The sequence below is a fragment of the Geotrypetes seraphini genome, chromosome 8 (assembly GCF_902459505.1).
Source record: "Geotrypetes seraphini chromosome 8, aGeoSer1.1, whole genome shotgun sequence".
Taxonomy (NCBI): domain Eukaryota; kingdom Metazoa; phylum Chordata; class Amphibia; order Gymnophiona; family Dermophiidae; genus Geotrypetes; species Geotrypetes seraphini.
In genome coordinates, this window is record NC_047091.1 from 148,069,240 (window position 1) to 148,091,961 (window position 22,722).

Sequence of the window (22,722 nt, forward strand, 5' to 3'; positions counted from 1 at the left end):
AAGAGGGAAAGAAGACTCCTCTGGTTTCATGAAGCTCCATCAGGGGCTGCAGGGTGGACCTCTTTGCCATCGGGGGGGGGGGGGGTCTCTGGGTATGGCTCAGGGGAAGGGGTGTTGGGATCAGATCTGCCGGGGGGTGGGGGGAGTGGACTGTAGTGGTTGTGGGTCTGCCTCTGAAAGGGGGATTTGGGGGTCAGGGTCAGACCTGTCTCAGTGTCCAGGGTCTGTCTTACTGGAGGTGGTTCCACTGGACCACCAAGGATAGGGCTTTTGGGGAAGCTGGTTTGGAGTAGAGTGGTTGGGTGGTTGGAGAAAAGGAGTGTCAACCATCCTTTCTAGGGTTACTAGATTTCCTCTTTAATAAAAGAGGACACCTGGCCCCACCCTGTTCCACCCCAGGCCCCACCCTACTCCATCCATAGCCCCACCCTCACATGAACCTCGTGTCTCCTTCTCCAAGCTCGGTGTCACTGCTGGAGGACCTCCTCACGTGCATGCACGTCAGCGCAATGACATCACGTGCATGTGTGCATGCATGTGACATCATCACATCAACGTCTGCTCATGCACAGAGGCTCTCTAGGCAAGGCCTCAAGCTCGGGGCCTTCCAAAACCTAGATTTTGGAAATCCCTCCAGGCACCCGGACAGTTTGGGGCAGGCAGCCAGGAGAGGACATCTTTCCAGCTGGAAAGAGAACAGCAAGGCAGTCATCATGTGAAATCAGGTTCCAGGGCATCCAAGCTTATAGCCATACTTCAAGGTAAACCCCTCTGCTTTAGAAGAAGAAGCTTTAGTGTTTGCAGGGAATCAAAGCCCTAACCCTGAGGTGGAGAAACCTTGAAAACTGGCATAATTACTTGGCAGCACAGCTTGCTAGTCAGGTTTCAATGCTTTAGTCCTGAACTAAATCCTGATGCTGATAAGTGGGGAGAAAACTCAACAGCAAGTGATAGTATGGAAAACGTGACCATTTATTTTTTTCATCAAAACGTGACATCTATTAATTTTCAGTCCTGCCCTAAACCCGCCCCAGCCCCACTCCCAATTTCTTCCATTCATTTCTCATGTACACACAATATCGTATTAATTCATAATGGTAAACATAAAATTTAAAAAAAAAACACAAAGCACACTGTACGAAGAGAAAATGTTAATTATCATTTACGAATTTCGGGTTTTTTTCAAAGATGTCAAGGCAGATGACTTTAAAATACGCAATATCACCTCAGTAACTATAGAAAAATAGACAAATATAGTGCAAAATATAGACAGCAGATTTAAATTCTCAAAATGGACACATTTTGATCACTAAATTGAAAATAAAATTATTTTCCTACCTTTGTTATCTGGTGAGTTTCATGAGTCTCTGGTTGCATCCAATCTTTCTTTCTTTCACATCTAACATTTCTTTCACAATCCATTCCTTTGGATCCAGGTCTCTCTCTTTTCCCTTTGTTACCCTCCCCAGATCCCGTGTCAGTTCTCCTTTGTACCTTTGCTCCAGATCTCCCTCTCTCTCCCTCCTCTGTTATGATCTTGCATCTTCCTGTTCTTCTTCAGGATCTTCTCTTCCCCTCTGTCTGAACCTCCCAAAGTCCTGCATCTGCCTCCTATCTTTCTCCTTTGGTCCAGACCTTTCTCTCTCTAGCTTTCTAACCTGCTTACAACCCCCCCCCCCCCCACCATTCTCTGCCTCTTTCTCTCCTTCCTTCCTCTCTCCCTCCTTCCTATGTCCCCCTCACTGCCTACCAGCTTTTGTCCCACCCCCTCACCCAAAGCCAGCCAGCCAGCCTCCCTCCGTCCCTGCCATGCCAAAGCCAGCCAGCCTGCCTGTCTGTCTGCCTCCCTCCCTCCAAAGCCTGGCCTAGCACTGATTCTTCTGCTCCCCCCACCCGGTCCACCGCTGCCACCCGCTGCTGCTTCCCACCTGCCGCCACAGCAACAACCGCAGGAAAGGAAGGTCCAAGCGCCGGTCCTCAAGCTTCTCCCCAACATCAATTCTGATGTCGGAGAGGAAGTTCTGGGCCAAGCACAATCAAATTCATGGGAAAAACTTCAGTTTGCACAGTTTTCTCGACTTTAGGTTCTTCTGGACAACCTTAATTATATGTCTTGTTCATTGTTCATGAGATCCAGGAGTTCAGCTTCTCTTACCAACTTGCAAAGCACCAAAATCTGTTTGCCGTTCCCTCTGTAGTCCCTTACCCTCTCTACCTCATCATTCCCTCTATAATTCCATACCTACACATGCATAGATTCATCATTTGTCCTCTGTCATAATTAATTGTAAGCTTTTTCGAGCAGGGATCATCTCTTGCAAGTTTAATGTACAGCGCTGCGTGCGTCTGGTAGTGCTATAGAAATAATAAATAGTCGTAGTATCTGGAGCTGGAATTTTCTGATGATGGCTGTGCTTTTTCATGGGCATTAGATATTTCAAGTTGTTCACCCAGCCAAGGCTCAGTGGGATGGCATGTCTCTTCTGTCATTTGCAAGAGTTTTATTCTCATCAGTGATCAATCATCGAAACATATCTGCTTTTTCCTCCAAAACTTTTTAATACCTTTCTACCTTTGTCATCTATCTTGTGTCTGTTGAATGCTTGTAGTAATTAATTATCATTGACTAGAAGACTTTTTTTTAGGTGATTGAACAGCTAATCCGGAACCCTTGCTGCTAAACTGTGTTAACAAGCTGCTCTTGACTCCAGAAAAAACATTTCTTATGAAAAGCCCACCTCTTGTTTCATTTTTTCATAATTAAAAACTAGCATGTGTTAATGAAGAGCTGGGAATAGATGCTGACTGGACTATATAACTGAAACTGGAGGGGACAGTTATTTGTCCTGAGAGCTGCAAAGCTAGGCTTAGTGCTCCTGGGAATTTTTTAAAGGGACCAGACCTCTATGTAAATAAGGGGCTGTCCCTTCCCATTTCTCCAGTACCCCTTAATCAACCCCCACCGCAAAGACCGTCCCCTCCTGTCTCCAAATACAAGTCCCCCCTTATGCCTGCTGATCCAAAGAACTCCAGGAGAACTCTATCAGTGGTATAGCGAGGATAGGATGCGCCCCTGCTCCTTCTATGCCAAACCCCCCACCCCCGTGCCCTCCTCTCTGCCTTTCCTGGCTCCTTCTGTGCTCCTACACCACACTCGTGCCCTTCCTTCCCCTTACTGGAACTGGGTTCAGAATGATACTTGCAATCCCTAGTGGTAGTCTCACAGTAATATCGCTAGGGATCAAGCTGCCATTTAAAGGCTTTGGCATTATGTAGAAACATAGAAACGTGTTCAATATAAGGACGGTTCAGGGTAAAGTCTGGGCAAGGCCAGAAGTTACCTGGTTAGCAGCAATTTTTAGACTGTGAATCAGGTAAATACCCAGAAAAGAAAAAAGAAGGTACCAAGACTCGGGAATAAACCAGAACAAAAAAGAGGCACAGGAGATGTCTAAACCAACTTCTAGTTACATATACTTTTATTTTTCAAAGTCCAAATGCAAGTCCTAAATAAGTAATGAAACAGTAGTCCCAACTAGGATCCAAGTTTCGGTGACAATGTCACCTTCTTCAGGGGGCAATAAAGCACTTAAGCTTTCTGCAAGTAATACGCTGTGGCACATCAGCGTCTGTGTTTGGTGCTTCTTCTCCAAACAGAGGTAGAAACGGCCAATGTCAGGGGGCTACCGCTTAACTTGTAAGGAGCAGTTAGCAATAGAGATTTACAAAGCAATAGTGAAGTAGTGAAGGCGCAGGAGGATTGCGAAGACCTGCAACGTGACATAAACACGCTCGAGAAATGGGCCGCGACATGGCAAATAAGATTTAACGTGGATGAGTGTAAGGTGATGCATGTCGGTAACAAAAATCTTATACACGAATACAGGATGTCCGATGCAGTACTTGGAGAGACCCCCCCCCCAGGGAAAAGACTTGGGAGTACTGGTCGACATGTCAATGAAGCCATCTGTGCAATGCGCAGCGGCAGCGAAATGGATGAATAGAATGCTAGGAATGATTAAGAAGGGGATCACGAACAGATTGGAGAAGGTTATCATGCCGCTGAACCGGGCCATGGTACGCCCCCACCTAGAATACTACGTCCAGCACTGGTTGCCTTACAGGAAGGACACAGTACTATTCGAAAGGGTCCAGAGAAGAGCGACTAAAATGGTTAAGGAGCTGGAGGAGTCGCCGTGCAGTGAAAGATTAGAAAATCTGGGCCTCTTCTCCCTTGAAAAGAGGAGACTGAGAGGGGACATGATCAAAACATTCAAGATAATGAAGGGAATAGACTTAGCAGATAAAGACAGGTTGTTCACACTCTCCAAGGTAGAGAGAGGGCACTCTCTAAAGTTAAAAGGGGATAGATTCTGTACAAACGTAAGGAAGTTCTTCTTCACCCAGAGAGTGGTAGAAAACTGGAACCCTGGAGGCTGTTATAGGGGAAAACACCCTCTAGGGATTCAAGACAAAGTTAGACAAGTTCCTGCTGAACCAGAACGTATGCAGGTAAGGCTAGTCTCAGTAAGGGCACTGGTCTTTGACCTAAGAGCCGCCGCGTGAGCGGACTGCTGGGCACTGATGGACCACTTATGTTCTTATGTAATTTTTATGTTCTTATGTAATGGCTAAGAAGAAAATTTTTTTAGATTAAATCATGTTGGGCAGACTAGATGGACCATTCGGGTCTTTATCTGCCGTCATCTACTATGTTATTATGTATCATACACTACACAGAAGCAAACATACAAAACGACACATACCCAGCAGTTGCACTATCACATCACATTTTAGAAAAAAGATTTCTTGAAAATAATGTCAACGTACATGAACCAATCGGCCTCAAACCCACATCGGAGTCTAAATGTTTAGACTCCCAATGCGGGTTTGAGATTGATTGGTGCATGTGCTTTAATGTTAACCGCTCCTTACAGGCCCAAGTGTGTTATGTGACCTCTGAGGAAGGCGTTTTATCGCCAAAACATTGGCCATGTTGTATCTTCCCATGTCAATTGGTTTCTATGTCTTTGGGAGCCATCATCTTTTTATGAAAGATGTGCAAATATGACTCTATCAAAGTTTGAGGTCTTGAGATCTTGCACTACAGCTCAGAAGCTTTACACACATCTTTGCTGAACCTTAGCTGTGGGGACCTAAATTGAAATTCTGCTGGAACTGTCAACTAAGGTTTCTGTCCCCTGAAGAGATCATGAAGACAAGCTGAGAGATGCACGTTGAGCTAAATACACTTCTTAGCTATTGAAGGCAAAATGAATTGAATGTCTGGAGCCATGCAATTATAATCATGCCGGACACTTACAGACAGCAGTACAAGTTCAAGAGGTAACTTCCGATTTGCTTGCTTTGCACAGAAGAGTAACTCAATTACATTACTGATTTGAGAAACACGAGAAGTATTTTCTGGATGGGAAGTACTGATATATGTAATAAAAGCTTTATACCAAATGCCCACAATTCAGAGAAGCACAGCAGGGGTTACATTTCAGCAAACAAGGAAAAACATGTTTATGCACAAATATTAAGAAGATAAGAACGGAAGCCTAAGGATGAGAGATTGAGAGTGGCAGTTCAGGAAAGGTAGATTATGAATGAGATGGCTCAGTGAACACAGAAAACAACGAAACAACTGACATTTAGAGATCCTTTAAGAAAGACCTGGAAACAGGTACATGTTAAATGCTGATGGCAGAAAATTTTATATGGAAAGGCATTTTTTTATGGAAAGCATGTCTCATTCACTGGAAACTCTATGGGCTAGATTCACTAAACTCACCAATTGTGTCCCGATCAGTTTGCGATTGTTTCCCGACCCCAACCCGATTCACTAACCTTCTACGCGATCAATCTTCCATCTGATCCGATCCGCCCATGCAAATGAGGGGAAATGGCATGCATAAGTAGGAAGCTATCGATTCATTAAGCAGAAGAAGAAACACCGATTGGGTTTGCCAGTCCGAAATGAAGCAACTGCTGAGGACTAGTCACTTACTGTCCTTGCCGACTCTCCCGTTCTCTGCCGCCCTGAAAACTCAGTATCGAGGTTACATGACAACCATCAAAATAAAATAAAAAATAAAACTGTACATATGCATCCGAACTCTCTTTTTATTCTTGCAAAAAGCGCAGTGCAAGCCTGTGGTTTTAACCCATGGTTTTAACCCGCGGGTTTAAAGCATGCTCTGTACCATAATCAAAGTGTGTTTTTATTCCATAATCTGGCAACACGAGCGTGTTCTGTTCCATAATCTGGCTGCACAAATTAAAATGATTCCTTGTAAAATGTCCACTCGTAGGGCCAGCAAGTAAAATGCAGCCACCCCTCCCCCCCCCCCTTTATTTTGACCTTGCTTGTGCGAAGAGCAAGCGCATGCGCAAATCGCATCTACAACCAACCAGGATAATCTGGGCACGCATCTCGATCGCTCTACATCGATCCGTGGGATCGCTTGTGGGCGTGCGTCTGATCAGATCATTTGCATGAAGAATCTGTAGTGAATCGGTCGCTCGGCGAAACTCGGCCGAGAATCGCCCAACATCGATCCAGATCGGTGAGTTTAGTGAATCTAGACCTATAAATATTACTGTACTAGAAAAACATTGAGATTATGACCGCTAAGAAGATTGTGTAAAACGAGGAGGTTATGATCGCTTGCAAGTGAGACATTCCTCTCCAGGCTGATAAAAAGCTGGATGCAAGAAAACCAGACATAGTGGCAAAAGAGAAAAACACCAGAACAAAGTTAATGATAGAGGCGTCAGTCCCAAGTGATTACTCTGTGAATCGTGTAGAGGTATCAAGGAACCATAGTTAGAGCCCGCCAGGACAGAAAGAGAAATTACTTAGAGTACCTGCTTACAGTTCAATGTATTGTAAACCACTTTGATATCTGCGGAAGAAATAAATAAAGATAAAAATAAAGAAATGCATTCCAAACCCAAGAAGATGGAGCAGAAACAAATCAGAAATAGTTCCCATCATTTTGGGTTTCACAGGTTTTTTTTAAAGTTCAAAATATTTTGGGCTCCTTTTACAAAGCCGCGTTAGTGGCTTTAGCGTGCGTGACTTTTAACCACGTGCTAATCCCCGCGCTAGCCGACAAACTACCGCCTGCTCAAGAGGAGGCGGTAGCGGCTAGCGCGGCCGGCAGTTTAGTGCGTGGTATTACGCACGTTAAACCACTAACGCAGCTTCTTAAAAGGAGCCCTTTATTAAGTTTTAACAAGTTTTAACAAGTAAATAATTGTTAACAAAGACATAATACAACTAGTCGTACATGTAGGAACAAAATATGTTAGAGGCAAGCATTGCAGTAAAATACTGGAGGACAAGTTGATCAATGTCTATCTAGTGACATGAAAAAGGAAAAGACAGCACATGTCTCATTGATTTCAGAATGTAGAAGTGTAGGTAAGATGTAGGCATCATAAGGCCCATAATAAGGCATCACAGGACTCGTAACAAAGGAGAGAGGAGACATCAAATGCCCAGATGTCAGAGAACCTATCATGAACGTCAATGGCTCAATTTACAGTATGAGTCAACTGGATTCCAGATTTTAAGGTAGGCATGAACTGAATTGTGTTTTTCCGCTATGACACTTTCAAACGTAGTCGTAAGACACACCTTGTTCCAGCAAGCAACATATTCAACTTTCGAGAGATCTTTCACAGGTTTGATCAAAAAGAATTTCCAAACACACTTCAATAGGCTGTCTACATATGTTAAATCTTATGAACTCCGGAGGGAGGCTTTCTTTAGCATAACCCAAGTTCTACCGAGCTCATTTCCTGTTCTAGTGTGTACAAAATTAACCCATTTGGAGATATTGCTCAGAGTTATAAAATGGATAATATTTATTAGTGAAGTCTGCATGCAAATATGTGCTTATCTGTAAAATATTGATGCACTTTTTGGGTAGTTATTTTTTTTGAAATACAAGTCAATGAAATCTTAGCATAACATAGGGTCCTTTCTACTAAAGTGTACTAAGCAGTTAAGAGTGTGAATTAGCATGTAATTATGGTTATGTATTTTCATGATATACTGCTTTTTATCTTGAGGGCCACTAAAGTAGTTGCAGTGGATACATTATAGATACAACTCACAGTATTATTAACATAGGTAAATCATATTATAATTAACTATATATATGCAAACACCAGTGAAGAGAACAAAAAGAAAACAGGGGGAGTGTGAGGCTGTAGGTTCAAATCCTTCACTGCCTCTTGTGACCCTGGGCAAGTCACTTAATCCCCCCCATTGCCCCAGGTACACTAGATAGTAATTGAGCCCACCAGGACAGCTAGAGAAATATGATAAAGTACCTGAATGTAAAACCACTTACGATATAAGTGGTATATATATATACAAAGTCGCAATACAGCCTGCTAAATAGACATTAGGACACAAGCTATTAGCACCTGAGTATGGCGATCATTATCACACTGGCATGACAATGCATGCATAGCCTACTATGGGCTAGATTCACTAAGCAAACCGATCATGTACTGATCGGTTTACGACCCGATTTTCCTCCGACCCGATTCACTAACCTCTGTGCCGATCTAATTCCGATCCTTGCATGCAAATGAGGGGGAACGGCATGCAAAGTAGGATGCAGCGATTCACTAAACAAAAATCGTGTACACCGACTGGGCTGGCCAATCAACAAGAAGCGACTGCTGGGGACCAGTCGCTCACGTCCTTTCCGACTGTCCTGCCAGCCCTGCAGCCCTGAAATAAACCTGCTCTCTGCCTCCCTGCCTCTTTCTCTGGCTCCCCGGCTCTCCTGCTCTCTGCCACGACCTGCTCTCTGCCTCCCCAGCTCTCCTGCTCAATGTCGCGACCTGCTTTCTGCCCCCCCCCATGATTCTCTTCTCTCTGGCTCCCCATCTTTCCTGCTCAATGCCACAACCTGCTCTCTGCCTCCCCGACTCTCTTCTCTCTGGCTCCCCGGCTCTCCTGCTCAATGCCGCGACCTGCTCTCTGCTTCCCCCGACTCTCCTGCTGTCTGCCGCCCTTCCCTGCAATGCGAGCCTGTGGTTTTAACCCTCTTTAAACCCGCGGGTTAAAATCACGGGCTCACACTGAAGGATAGGGCGGCAGAGAGCAGGAGAGTCGGGGCCAGTAAAAAAAAACAAAAAACACCAGATAGTAAACACATGCGCAGACCATCTACAGGCAAAGTAGATGGTCTGCTCATGTGTCGGGATCACTACCCAGCAATCCATGTCGTAGGATGGGGGCATGCCTCCCATCATCCCTATTTGCATGAAGATGGTTGGTGAATCAGTCGGCCTGCCTCCAATCGCCCACGGATCGGACACGGATCAAAAGGTTAGTGAGTCTATCCCTAGGTGTCAAGAAATAAGTGGGCAAAGAAGGGGGAGGGATTAAGAACCTTGGGTGTGGTAACTGAATGGGGCATCCCAGCAAAACCTCCAACAGTTAGTGCACAGGCTTTGACAATGCCACACATTTTGGGGGGATGATAAATTCAAATTTTGCCACCCTTTAGTTCTACATTAGAAGGTTTAAGTAAATAGAAATAAGAAGAAAACTGAAATATTAGCTTCATGTTTAATTGGATGCAAAGTATATACCACTTCTGCCTGAGAGCTTAAAGCTGGGAAGAATGTATGAGACATTACAAATAACAGAACCAGAGATTTTTAGTGCAGGCCGGTGAGGTAAATGCTCTGATGAGCGTTGGAGCATTTACCTTGCCGGCCCGCACTAAAAACCTCTAGCATCGTTTAGTAAAAGGAGCCCTTAGTTGTCTACACACAATGCCCCATTACCTCTATTCCTAATCCTCATTCCCATTCCAAAATTACACAGGCCTCTATTCTGAAAAATTCTTCTTGCACTGGATAAGTTGCTGCTCCGCCTGTTGCTGCTGCAGATATATTTATCTGGATTGCTCTGAAAAGAGAAGATGGAACTTCTATCTATGTGGGTGTAGTCTACAGACCTCCGACTCAATCGCAGCAAATTGATAAGGATCTGATTGTGGATATCCAAAAGTTTGGAAGAAAAGAGGAGGTTCTGCTGTTGGGAGATTTCAACCTGCTGGATGCGGAATGGAATGTTCCGTCTGCGGAATCGGAAAGAAGTAGGGAGATTGTGGATGCCTTTAAAGAGGCTCTGCTCAGACAAATGGTGACGGAACCCACAAGGGAAAAAGCGATATTGGATCTGGTCCTCACAAATGGAGAGAGTATCTCTAATGTTCGAGTGGGTGCTCACCTGGGTAGTAGCGATCATCAAACGGTTTGGTTTGATATAACGGCTAACGTGGAGAGCGGCCGCACGATACTTAAAGTCCTAGATTTCAAACGTACGGACTTTAATGCAATGGGAAAGTACCTGAAGAAAGAGCTGTTAGGATGGGAGGACATAAGAGAAGTAGAAAGACAGTGGTCTAAGCTGAAAGGAGTGATAAAAATGGCTACGGACCTTTATGTGAAGAAAATCAATAAAAACAAGAGAAAAAGGAAGCCGATATGGTTCTCCAACCAAGTGGCTGAGAAAATAAAGGCGAAAGAGTTGGCGTTCATGAAATATAAAAAAAACCCAAGAAGAGGAGAGCAGAAAGGACTACAGGGTGAAACTGAAAGAAACCAAGAGAGAGATACGTTTGGCGAAGAACAAATGGCTAAAAATGTAAAAAAGGGAGATAAAAATTTTTTCAGATATATTAGTGAAAGGAGGAAGATAAAAAATGGAATTGCTAGGCTAAAAGATGCTGGGAACAAATATGTGGAGAGTGATGAGGAGAAAGCAAATGTGCTAAACAAATACTTCTGTTCTGTGTTCACAGAAGAAAATCCTGGAGAAGGACCGAGATTGTCTGGCAAAGTTACATGAGAAAATGGAGTAGATTCTGCGCAGTTCACGGAGGAGGGTGTTTATGAGCAACTTGAAAAACTGAAGGTGAACAAAGCGATGGGACCAGATGGGATCCATCCCAGGATACTAAGGGAGCTCAGAGAGGTTCTGGCGAGTCCTATTAAAGACTTGTTCAACAAATCTCTGGAGACGGGAGTGATTCCTGGGGATTGGAGGAGAGCGGATGTGGTCCCTATTCATAAAAGTGGTCACAGGGATGAAGCAGGAAACTACAGGCCGGTGAGCCTCACTTCAGTTGTTGGAAAAATAATGGAAGTGTTGCTGAAAGAAAGGATAGTGTATTTCCTTGAATCTAATGGGTTACAGGATCCGAGGCAACATGGCTTTACAAAAGGTAAATCATGCCAAACGAACCTGATTGAATTTTTTGATTGGGTGACCAGAGAGCTGGATCGAGGACATATGCTAGATGTAATTTACTTGGATTTCAGCAAAGCCTTTGATACAGTTCCTCATAGGAGGCTGTTGAACAAACTTGAAGGGCTGAAGTTAGGACCCAAAGTGGTGAACTGGGTCAGAAACTGGCTGTCGGACAGACGCCAGAGGGTGGTGGTTAATGGAAGTCGCTCGAAGGAAGGAAAGGTGACTAGTGGAGTCCCTCAGGGTTCGGTGCTGGGGCCAATCCTGTTCAATATGTATGTAAGTGACATTGCTGAAGGGTTAGAAGGAAAAGTGTGCCTTTTTGCAGATGATACCAAGATTTGTAACAGAGTAGACACCGAAGAGGGAGTGGAGAATATGAAAAAGGATCTGCAAAAGTTAGAGGAATGGTCTAATGCCTGGCAACTAAAATTCAATGCAAAGAAATGCAGAGTAATGCATTTGGGGATTAATAATAGGAAGGAACTGTATATGCTGGGAGGAGAGAAGCTGATATGCACGGTCGGGGAGAGGGACCTTGGGGTGATAGTGTCCGAAGATCTAAAGGCGAAAAAACAGTGTGACAAGGCAGTGGCTGCTGCCAGAAGGATTCTGGGCTGTATAAAGAGAGGCGTAGTCAGTAGAAGGAAGAAGGTGTTGATGCCCCTGTACAGGTCATTGGTGAGGCCCCACTTGGAGTATTGTGTTCAGTTTTGGAGACCGTATCTGGCGAAAGACGTAAGAAGACTTGAGGAGGTCCAGAGGAGGGCGACGAAAATGATAGGAGGCTTGCACCAGAAGACGTATGAGGAAAGACTGGAAGCCCTGAATATGTATACCCTAGAGGAAAGGAGAGACAGGGGAGATATGATTCAAACGTTCAAATACTTAAAGGGTATTAACGTAGAACAAAATATTTTCCAGAGAAAGGAAAATGGTAAAACCAGAGGACATAATTTGAGGTTGAGGGGTGGTAGATTCAGGGGCAATGTTAGGAAATTCTACTTTACGGAGAGGGTAGTGGATGCCTGGAATGCGCTCCCGAGAGAGGTGGTGGAGAGTAAAACTGTGACTGAGTTCAAAGAAGCGTGGGATGAACACAGAAGATTTAGAATCAGAAAATAATATTAAATATTGAACTAGGCCAGTTACTGGGCAGACTTGCACGGTCTGTGTCTGTGTATGGCCGTTTGGTGGAGGATGGGCAGGGGAGGGCTTCAATGGCTGGGAGGGTGTAGATGGGCTGGAGTAAGTCTTAACAGAGATTTCGGCAGTTGGAACCCAAGCATAGTACCGGGTAAAGCTTTGGATTCTTGCCCAGAAATAGCTAAGAAGAAAAAAAAAAAAAATTAAATTGAATCAGGTTGGGCAGACTGGATGGACCATTCGGGTCTTTATCTGCCGTCATCTACTATGTTACTATGTTATCTATATTACGGTTCCCTCTAAGCTGGGTATGAATCCTCCAACTGCATTGCAGCCAGTGGGTGGTGCTGTTTCAGTATTGTATTTTCAATTGCTAGGGACAAGCAGGCTCCCTGGAGTGCTACAGAGCTTGCCTGTCCATCATTAATTTTTATATATTCTAGAATTTGTCTATAATATTGCCATTTTCAACAATATTAAAGACAAATTCTTATCTCATGTAAAGAAGGTATTCAGCTTTGTTCTAATGTTTCATCTTTTATAATTCAAGAGTATCATGACTGGTAAGGGTTAATGAGGATAATTGTATAGAAGGAATAAAATGAGGAGAAAAGTTATTATACTTTTTAAATTGTCTTGCAAATTTCTAGCATTAGGATGGAACAGTGAAATCATCTCAACGCCCAAAATATTTTAGTTTAAAACTGGCATCTAGTTTTTGTTTTTTTTTCTCTTTCATCAAAGTAAATAGATATTTTGTGTGGGGGCTTGAAAATGAATCACATAGAAGTTCTAGACAAACGCCAAACTGTGAAAAATTTCTGACAACTGTAAAAGTCATTTGATTATTTGGATCCAAGTATATGTCAAGTTACCACCCAAAATGTGACTTGCGTATTTCTGAATACAGCCGAGCACTCTACAAATTGATTTCACGTCATTCTAGGCCAGTGAGTTATGTACATCAATCCTTTAGCAAAGGAAATGTAGCCTACCCTTTTAGCCATAAACACGTCTGCCCGTTTCATTCATTCCCACCACTTCTGCCTCCTAAGCAATACCTGCAAAGCTGAGAGTTTGGATTGAAATCTATATTGTCTCCTCTGATTGGATGATGACCTTCAAGCATGATACAATAAGAAGCATGCATGCAAAGGCCAGCAAAGGTCACTGGGGCCATTCTGTTGGTATTGATGACACCATATGCTTGTTTAAGGTATGCCTGCAAGCAAAAGTGAGTGGAAAGACAGAAAACCACAGGTTTATCAGATAGAAGCAACCATGATGTGGACTCAATGAATTATAATCATATGCTTTTATTTAACACGATGAAAAAACACACATCTTGTAACTGACACTTTGGGTTTATTTATAACTAATAAAGATAAAGAGGCCTAGTTCCTAAACAGCAGAAAGGTTTTGCCATTAATGTTCATTAATAGCAAAATTTGATGCACATTAGCAAAAACAGCTTCTGTGGTAATGCTTTTTTAGTTTTAAAAAGAGACGTGATTGGCATGTATAGAGAAGCAGCTATAAAGTTACCATGCGAAGGTTTTCCCTGTTTATTACCAATGCGTAAGAAGTTTATTCTGTAACAGGATGTCTAAGAAAAGTGTTCCCAAAACTATCTGTTTTATAAGCATAATAGCAGCCTACGAAGCATTATAAAACAGGATCTTAGATCCAAAAGCGCACAAATGCTGAAGGGCCAATTCATACCAGGTTCAGAAAATTTGTACATGCAGTACTTGCCCTAGTGTTGTTGTGTGTTTTTTTAAAACTGTATTTTAGTCAGTAGATGGTTGTAACATTTTTATACACCGTCTAGAACAGGGATAGGGAACTCCAGTCCTCGAGAGCCGTATTCCAGTCGGGTTTTCAGGATTTCCCCAATGAATATGCATTGAAAGCAGTGCATGCAAATAGATCTCATGCATATTCATTGGGGAAATCCTGAAACCCCAACTGGAATACGGCTTTCGAGGACCGGAGTTCCCTATCCCTGGTCTAGAAGGTTTGATTAGGCGGTATAAGAAATTCTAAATAAACTTGAAACTTGAAACATGACCGAAATGATCAAGTTTAAATGAATGAAATGACAAAGAACTTCATGGAATAGATAATTTGTGATGAATATATGATTAATTTAAATCCTGGAAATGATTTTGATATGAAATATTAGATTATTTATTTATTTATTAAGTATTATATGAAATAGTATGAAGAGCAGAAATATTAAACAAAGACAATAATTTATAACTTTAAAAAATAGAAAAAAAGATAAAAGGAAAAGAATACAGGTTAATAAAAACATATTTGGGTGAGCCAGTGACGAGTGCTGCCACACTGTACTGCATGATACGATAGCGGACTTTTCTGGAATGCCAGGACAAATCAGTGAAAGACACTGGGAGATATGTTGGGCATGATAAAGAAGGGAATCACGAGTAGATCGGAGTGTGTCATAATGCCGCTTATAGAGCTATGGTCAAACTACACTTGGAATACTGTGTCCAACACTGGTCTCCCTATCTAAAGAAGGATATAAAACTGCTCGAGAGGGTGCAGAGGCGCGCAACGAAGCTGGTAAAAGGTTTGGAGAACTTGAAGAACGGCTTAGAAAACTGGGACTGTTCTCCCTTGAGAAGAGGAGACTGCGAGGGGATATGATTGAGACTTTTAAAATAATAAAAGGAATCGCCAAGATAGAGCAGGACAAAAAGTTATTTGCGATGTCAAATGTGACTAGGACAAGAGGTCATGGACTGAAGCTGAAGGGGAACAAGCCCAGGACAAATGCCAGGAAGTTATGTTTCACACAGCAAGTGGTAGACACCTGGAACGCTCTCCCGGTGGAGATTGCTGCGGAACCCACCGTTCTAGGATTTAAGGGCACGTTAGATGCACATCTCCTCGGAAGGCGCATAGAGGGTTACAGGTGACTAAGTTTTTTGCCAGGTTACACCTAGCTGGGCCTCCGCATGAGCGGAACACCGAATTTGATGGACACAGGGTCTGATCTGGTGATGGCAGTTCTTATGTATAATTTCAGTTCCAAGAGAACATTCATTTTCTGGTTAGAAAGCTTTACTTTCAGTTCAAATTCAAGTTCAATCTATTTAATGTACTGCAAAATATAAACAGGAGTTTACCCCCTCTTTTACTAAGGTGCGCTATGCTTTTTAGCGCGCGATAAAGAGCGCATGCTAATCACGCGCTAAATGCTAACACGTGCATGTTATCCTATGGACGCATTAGCGGTTAGCGCACGCGTTTATTTAGGCATGCTAAACGTGCGCTAAAACGCTTATCGCACCTTAGTAAAAGAGGGCCTTAGTCTAACCAGTTTACAATAAAATCAAAGAGGTGGAAATAATTTATTTAAAAAATAGTAAAAATCAAAAACAGTGTCATACAAATGAAAGAACAAAAGATATTCCACATATTACACTATTATCTATACAGATAACATAAATATCATTCAATAATTTCATTTTCCTGCATATAATAATATCATAATATATCCTAATATACAATACAAATAAAGAATAAAGTTACCTAAATATCACTATCAATATTTATTCCCCTCTCTCCAAACCCCCCCCCCCAGATGGGTAAAGAGAAATAAACCAAAGAAAAGAAGAGATATGATGAAAATACATAATCAATAAAGAATTAAAAAAAAAAAAATAGTAAAAATAAAACCAAGTGCCAAAACAAAAAATACAACATGACCAACAAAATACAAAAGGATTGTAAGATCAGGTATGATTACAATTTTTGTGCGAAGGAAAAAGAAGGGAAGGGAAAACACAAAAGGGAAACAGGAGTTAGAAGAAAAATTCTAAACCAATGAAATCAGCTACGAGATTCATGATGTTGCGTATCCAAATGCCAAATTTAAAAAAATAGGCTTTTAATTGAGATTTAAAATTCTTGAAGGATTGTTCGGTCCTAAGGTACAATAGTGGAGCAGCCAGACAGGATACTGTGCTGGTGGTAAGTTAGACTCATATCTGACCTCAGGCTCTCACAATATTAAAGCTAGAGGAATCAAAGACGTAAATAGTCCACTTATGATTTCTTTCAAAACCATAGAAGCACATTTAGGGCTCCTTTTACAAAGGTGCGCTAGTGGTATGCCGCGGGCACTAGCCACTACCGCCTCCTTTTAAGCAGGCTGTAATTTTTCGGCTAGCGCACACTAATCTTGTGCGTGCGCTAAAAACGCTAGCGCACCTTAGTAAAAGGAGCCCTTAAACTGTACTCTAAGGTAGACAGGGAGACAGTGAAGATTTTTCAAAAGAGGAGACACATGATCAAATTTTCTCTTACCAAATATTAGCTTTGCTGCCGTATTTTGGATGAGTTGTTACCGTTTTATATTCCCCTTACTCAGGCCTATATAGAGTGAACTGCAGTAATCTAATTGTGCCAGGATAATAGCTTGCACCAGGACCGCAAAATATTGCTGACGAAACAGATGTCTAACTTTCCTTAACATTCGCAAGCTGAAAAAGCATTTCTTTGAAAGGTGATTAACCTGACATTGAAATGACAAAAAAAAAAAAAAAAAAGACGAGTCCGATATTATTCCCAGAACTCTCCCTGGGAAATAACTGGCTTGCTAAGGTTCATTTCCTTGTACCCGTCCCTTCTGTTAGGCTCCTTTCCACCGAGGAGCTCGTTTTAAGGCTTATGAGTTGGTCTCAGCAAGAGCCCACACCATGCGGGGGCAGACCAGAGCAATAGCAATAATCAGCTACAGTGGTTAGTGCTGTTTTTAAAAGCTGGCTGCCGTGGCTAAAAAAGATCCACAGATATTCACTGCCGGTATATAGCCAATCTAAATGCTCATGTACTGCTGTCAGCAACTAAATGGAGCTGATATTGAGCATGCTGGCCAGATATCTACATGGATAAACTTAAGACCACATCTTTATTTTTTTATTTATTTATTTAGATTTTTATCCCGTCCTCCCAATAGCTCAGAACGGTTTACAAATGAACATACACAGTGGGGAGTAACTAGACATATAAGTAGTACAACAGGTTTAGTGATTGGATTTATAGTTTTTGGAGAGAATTAAATACAGGGAGAGTAAGCAGAAAGAGAGAAGGGGGAAATACAGTAGTTTAGTTTAAGGAAAGTTATAAGCGTTTAGGTACAATTTGTTAGTGGATAGAGTAAGAGAGGGTCATACTGGAATTTCGGGAAGGTGATAGGAGTGGAGGGTGGGGCCTAAGGGGGGGAGAAGACAGAGGAGATCTTTAGTTGAAGAGGAGGGTCTTTACCGATTTACGGAATGTTAATAATGAGTTCTGTTGTCTAAGTTGGGGGGGGAGTTGGTTCCAGAGGTGTGGAATGAAGTGGCTGTAGGATCGTTTGTGGGCAGTTTCTGTGAGCAGGGATCTTCCGGGGGGGGGGGGGGGTGCATAGGCGTATCTCTGACCCATCTCTAGCCCAACTTTATCCAGGCAGTAAATCCAGATGGTGTTCTGAATGGCTCCTGGCCGGTTAAATGACACTTAACCAACTATCCGACAATAGCCAGTTATCGCCCGCTGAATATTGTAGGTTAGCACTTAGCGGGTAGCCAGCATATCACTGGCTAACCCCTTCTTTTACTAAACCACATAGAGGTTTCCACCTTGATCTGGAACACTAACTGCTCAGAGAAATTCTATGAACATCGAAGCATTTAGCGCTTTGGGCGGTGGTAAAAATCTCTACCACAGCTTCGCAAAAGGGAGGGTAAGTTTGATAGTCAAATTAGGCCACCAAAGTAGCATGTTAGCAAGAAGTAATATCTTTGGCTAATTTAAACCTGATCAGCCAGTGCTGAATATTGGCTTGGTTGGTTAAATTGAAATTGACCCCAAAAAACAACGGGATATTCAATACCGGTCACTGGCATTGAATATCCAGACTGACTCCCGTTGGCTGAATATCCGCGCCTATAAGCCCTTAGGTATCAAATGAGTTTTAGAATTTAGCATGCACTCATTCTCTTATTGTGCATTAAAGGTGTGTAAAGCCCTAATGCTGCTTGTTGAATTCCCCCCCCCCTCATAGTTTATCTATTCAGTACCAGTAATTATGCCAATAATACCATCCTTTCATGAAAAGGAGGAAGCTAAATAGTTCACCTTCCTGTAACTTGCCGGAAAGGAAATGTTAATACGTGCTGTATTTCTCCTTCCCCACAGGAAATACCTCCTTGATATATTGTGTTAAGGGTCTGCTCCACAACAGATGAATTCTCGGAAAGGTGATAAATCTATCCAAAACAGAGCTCCAATAAAGACGCATTGTAGCTATTTGAACTAAAAATCTGTTTTATCATTTTTTTGTGAGATATTCTCTGCTCACTTTTTATGAGGCATAAGGTCTTATCCATGCTCAAGGAGAGTGTGGTGTAGTGATCAGTGCTATAGCCTCAGCACCTTGAGGTTGTGGGTTCAAACCCCATGATGCTCATTGTGACCTTGGGCAAGTCACTTAATCCTCCATTGCCCCATTAGATAAATTGTGAGCCTGCCGGGACAGATAGGGAAAATGATTGAGTACCTGATTGTAAACCGCTTAATACACCTCATCCAAGCAGTACAGTAGACCCCCACGAATTTGCGGTTCACGAACTCAGTCATTTGCGGTATTTTCTGACTGCCTCTTCCAGTATGAAAATACAGGGAATGACTGAGTCCGCGAATCAGCCTTCTGCACAGCTGTCGATTCCAATCAGCCTTCTGCACAGCCGATTCCTTCTCCTCTCCCCCCCCCCCCCCCCCACCCGTCAGCCAATCAGCCTTCTGGACAACCGATTCCTCCTCCTCTCCCCCCCCACTCCCCGATCAGCCAATCAGCCTTCTGCACAGCTGATTCCTCCTCCTCTCCCCCCCCCCCATCAGCCTTCTGCATAGCCAAACCGCCTGCCAGCCTAAATCTATATTTTTTTAGCACCCACCGCTGCCCCTGCAGCCCTCTCTTGCCTCTGATCCGCTCCTAAAATGCATTTGCGGTTTTACAAAATTCGCGGATGCACCTGGAACGGAACCCCCGTGAATTTCAGGGGAATACTGTATATCAAATCCCCAATTTTTTAAACTGTCTGTTTGGGCTTTAAAGAAAAGTCTTTGGTCACTGTGAATGAGGGCAAGAACTACCACTGTTGGGTAATACAAGGTAATCAAAATGAGACAGATCGTCTACCCTAGAAGGTATTAATAGTTTAAGAATGTTTACTATATTGCTGGGTTTTCATTTTTGGTATAATGAAAATGTGGATATAGGATGAGGAAGGAGTTGTGGCAATGGTGTTATGCCTAGGGTTACCATATGGCTCCAGAAAAAGGAGGACAGATTGAGACATCCGGGTTTTACTTCCATTGAAACAGCAACAAGCTTGTAAATTTTATACTGACATTTGTGCATTATTGGTGATGGTTCTGGGAGCCTGTTTGCAGTGGCGTAGTGAGGTTGAGAGGCGCCCGGGGCCTCTCACCCTCACCTTCTCCCGCCCTCTTTTCTGCCCCTCAACGCCTACAAGCACCTTCCCTGCCCCCCCCCCACCACCCCCCCACTGCCACATGCGCACGCCGCTTCCCTTCTCTGGTACCTCTGTAGCATTCCTGGCACGAGCAGCGACCCCCAACCTGCTGTCATGCCTGAGTGGGCTCTCCCTCTGATGTCACTTCCTAGGTGTGGGGCCAGGAAGTGATGTCAGAAGAAGAGCCGGTGCAGCAGTGGAGGGTAGGGGGGCGGGGAAGGTTCAGAGGGACAGAGAGGAGGGTGGGGTGCTGCACCCCTATTAAGATGGCCCAACTTGTAAAAAAGTCCAAAAGCAATAGTATAAAGAAGTAAAAAAAATGAAACTTAGCTGAACAGGTTGTGAGTCAGAACAAAATCTGGCACATGAGCCCTTACCGTCACCTATTTTCTAGATAGTAAGGGCTCACATGCTAATCCTGCATTAATCAGGAAGCACGCAATAATGTGTCAGCCCTGATTAATGCAGACAGGCCTACTCTCTTCCCCCCAGACACAACCCCTTGCCCCAAAAATAAAATTTATATTTTAGTGCGTGGGTACTGCGTGTATAAGTACACCTTACCATGAGATGCATCAACACGATCTGTGGTATGCCATTTGAAGCTGCAGTAAGCACACTACTACTACTGTTAATTATTTCTGTAGTGCTACCAGATGCACACAGCGCTGTACAGCGTCACAAAGAGTAAGAAAACAGTCCCTGCTCGAAAGAGGTTACATTCTAAACAGGCAAGACAGACAAACAGGATGTCATGGATACAGTTAAGGGGAACGATTAATCAGCTGGCTGGGTTGGAGGGCAGAGGGGAGTAAAGGACAATCAAGCCATTGTGATATCACGGAGATTGGCTCTTATTGGTGGAATGAAGCATTATGACATCACAATCTCAGCTCTGCTTCCCAAAGACAAACAGGATGTCATGGATACAGTTAATCAGCTGGCTGGGTTGGAAGGCAGAGGAGTAGGCTTAAGGATTGAAAGCTATATCAAAAAGGTGGGTTTTCAGTCTGCTTTTAAACAAGGGAAGGGGACTGGCGGATAAACTTGGGTAATTTATTCCAGGCAAAGGGGGCAGTTAGATGAAAGGCACGAAGTCTGGAATTGGCAGTGGAGGAGAAGGGTAACACTAAGAGTGACTTATCTGAAGAGCGGAGTTCTCTGGGAAGTGTATAAGGAGAGATAGTGAGGGACAGCAGAATGAACACGTTAGTGCTTTAATGCAGCTTGGTAAAAAAAAATAAATAAAATAAAACCTTGGTAAACTCCGTTTAGGGCTTGCATTCTTTGTGCCTTTCAGATCATGCCTGTTTCATTTATGAGTTAATTTTTTTTTTTTTTTAAAAAAAGCCTTTTCCCTTGCTTTCAGTCGCTAAAGTGAAAATGGCCTATAAAATTCAAGCTGTGTTCTTTCTTCAATGCCACAAGGCAATTATCAACAGACTATCTGATGATGTCAGAAGAAAACAGGCACAGCAGGATATTTGCAAGTTATTTTCACTGCTCGGTAACCTCGTGTGAAACCCCCCCCCCCCAACAAAAACACAAAATGATGATATTTTGGTGGTTACACTGAGATAATATGACTAAGAAATAAAGAAGAGGCAACTTGAAAACTTCAATCTTATCAAAATGACTTGTTGTGTGATACAACTTAATGCGTGAAAAGTCAATTGGGAAACAGCTACCAATGGGAAAATATGTTCAGAGAAATTCATTTATGAGAACCCATTGTCGATGCTCCCAACATACTGTACAAAAGATTACTCCATTGTTTTATTTTTCTTGAGCTACAAGTCATTCACAGTCTGTCTGTCTTTTATTCTCTCCATTGCACTGATACAGTTCATACCAAAGATTCTAGTGACATCTCCATAACCAAAATGAGGGACCACTAATCAGTTCTCATCTTCCCTAACTTATTTAATGCCTTTATTTAAAACTAGTCTTTAAGCTCGTTACATTAACGGGTGCTAGAATAAATGTGTGTCTGTCTGTCTTTCTGTCTTTCTCTTTTCTCGGCTGTCCACCACCACCCCTTGCCTGCTCCCCCTGTCCAGCAGCAGCCCTTCTCCCTTTGTTTTACCTCCCCCTGTTGCGCCATGCCTGCCTGTCTCTCCGTGGCCCCCTTTCTGTTTCTCCCCCCTCCCAGAGCAAAGCATGATTGCTGTCTGCCCCCCAGCACACCCCTCCCCCCAAAGCAGCCTCCTTTCCCTCTCCCCCTCCACTTCTTACCAGCATGGGACACTTCGCAGCACCCACACGACAAACTCCTGCCGTTGCTGAGACAAACCGCTGCTCAATCTGGCGCATGCGCCGCAAGCCGCCCCAAGCCTGCACACGCGCCGCAAGCCACCCCACGTGCCGCATATGCAATGCGGCCATGGAAGCACACAGCACGGCGGCAGGGACCACGGCCTCCTAAGTGCACATGCACGCTCAGGGTTTTATTATAGAGGATTCTTGCTGGCACAATGTAGAAGCACTCAGGGAAAATTACAATAAGCAGCTGTTTTGTCACCTTCTATCCTTTAGTACACTGTGTAAATATGGATAGTTGAACTCCATTCTATCTTGGCTTTCCTCCTGTACAAAATGGCTGCCACGACACAACCTCTTGTAGCAACCTTGTAGTAAGTAGTACCATGAGGCTGCCTATAGAGGTCATGACTGTGTTATTTTTCAAGGTGCCCTCTAAGAGCAAGAGTAGAGAATGGCATGGTGATA

The 22,722-nt window shown here is 43.2% G+C and overlaps 1 protein-coding gene across 2 annotated transcripts in view; it reads right to left on the bottom strand.

The window, feature by feature from the left end:
- Window positions 1-22,722, bottom strand: part of TMEM132C (transmembrane protein 132C) — a 557,469-nt gene that overhangs the window by 421,357 nt on the left and 113,390 nt on the right. Inside the window, exon 1 of one of the 2 annotated variants that reach the window (XM_033957220.1) lies at window positions 6,874-6,911. The exons of the other annotated variant lie outside the window; for it this stretch is intronic. The gene's annotated coding sequence lies outside the window, so the exon portion shown is untranslated. Of the gene's footprint in view, window positions 1-6,873; window positions 6,912-22,722 lie in introns of those variants that run through there. 2 annotated transcript variants of the gene reach the window in all.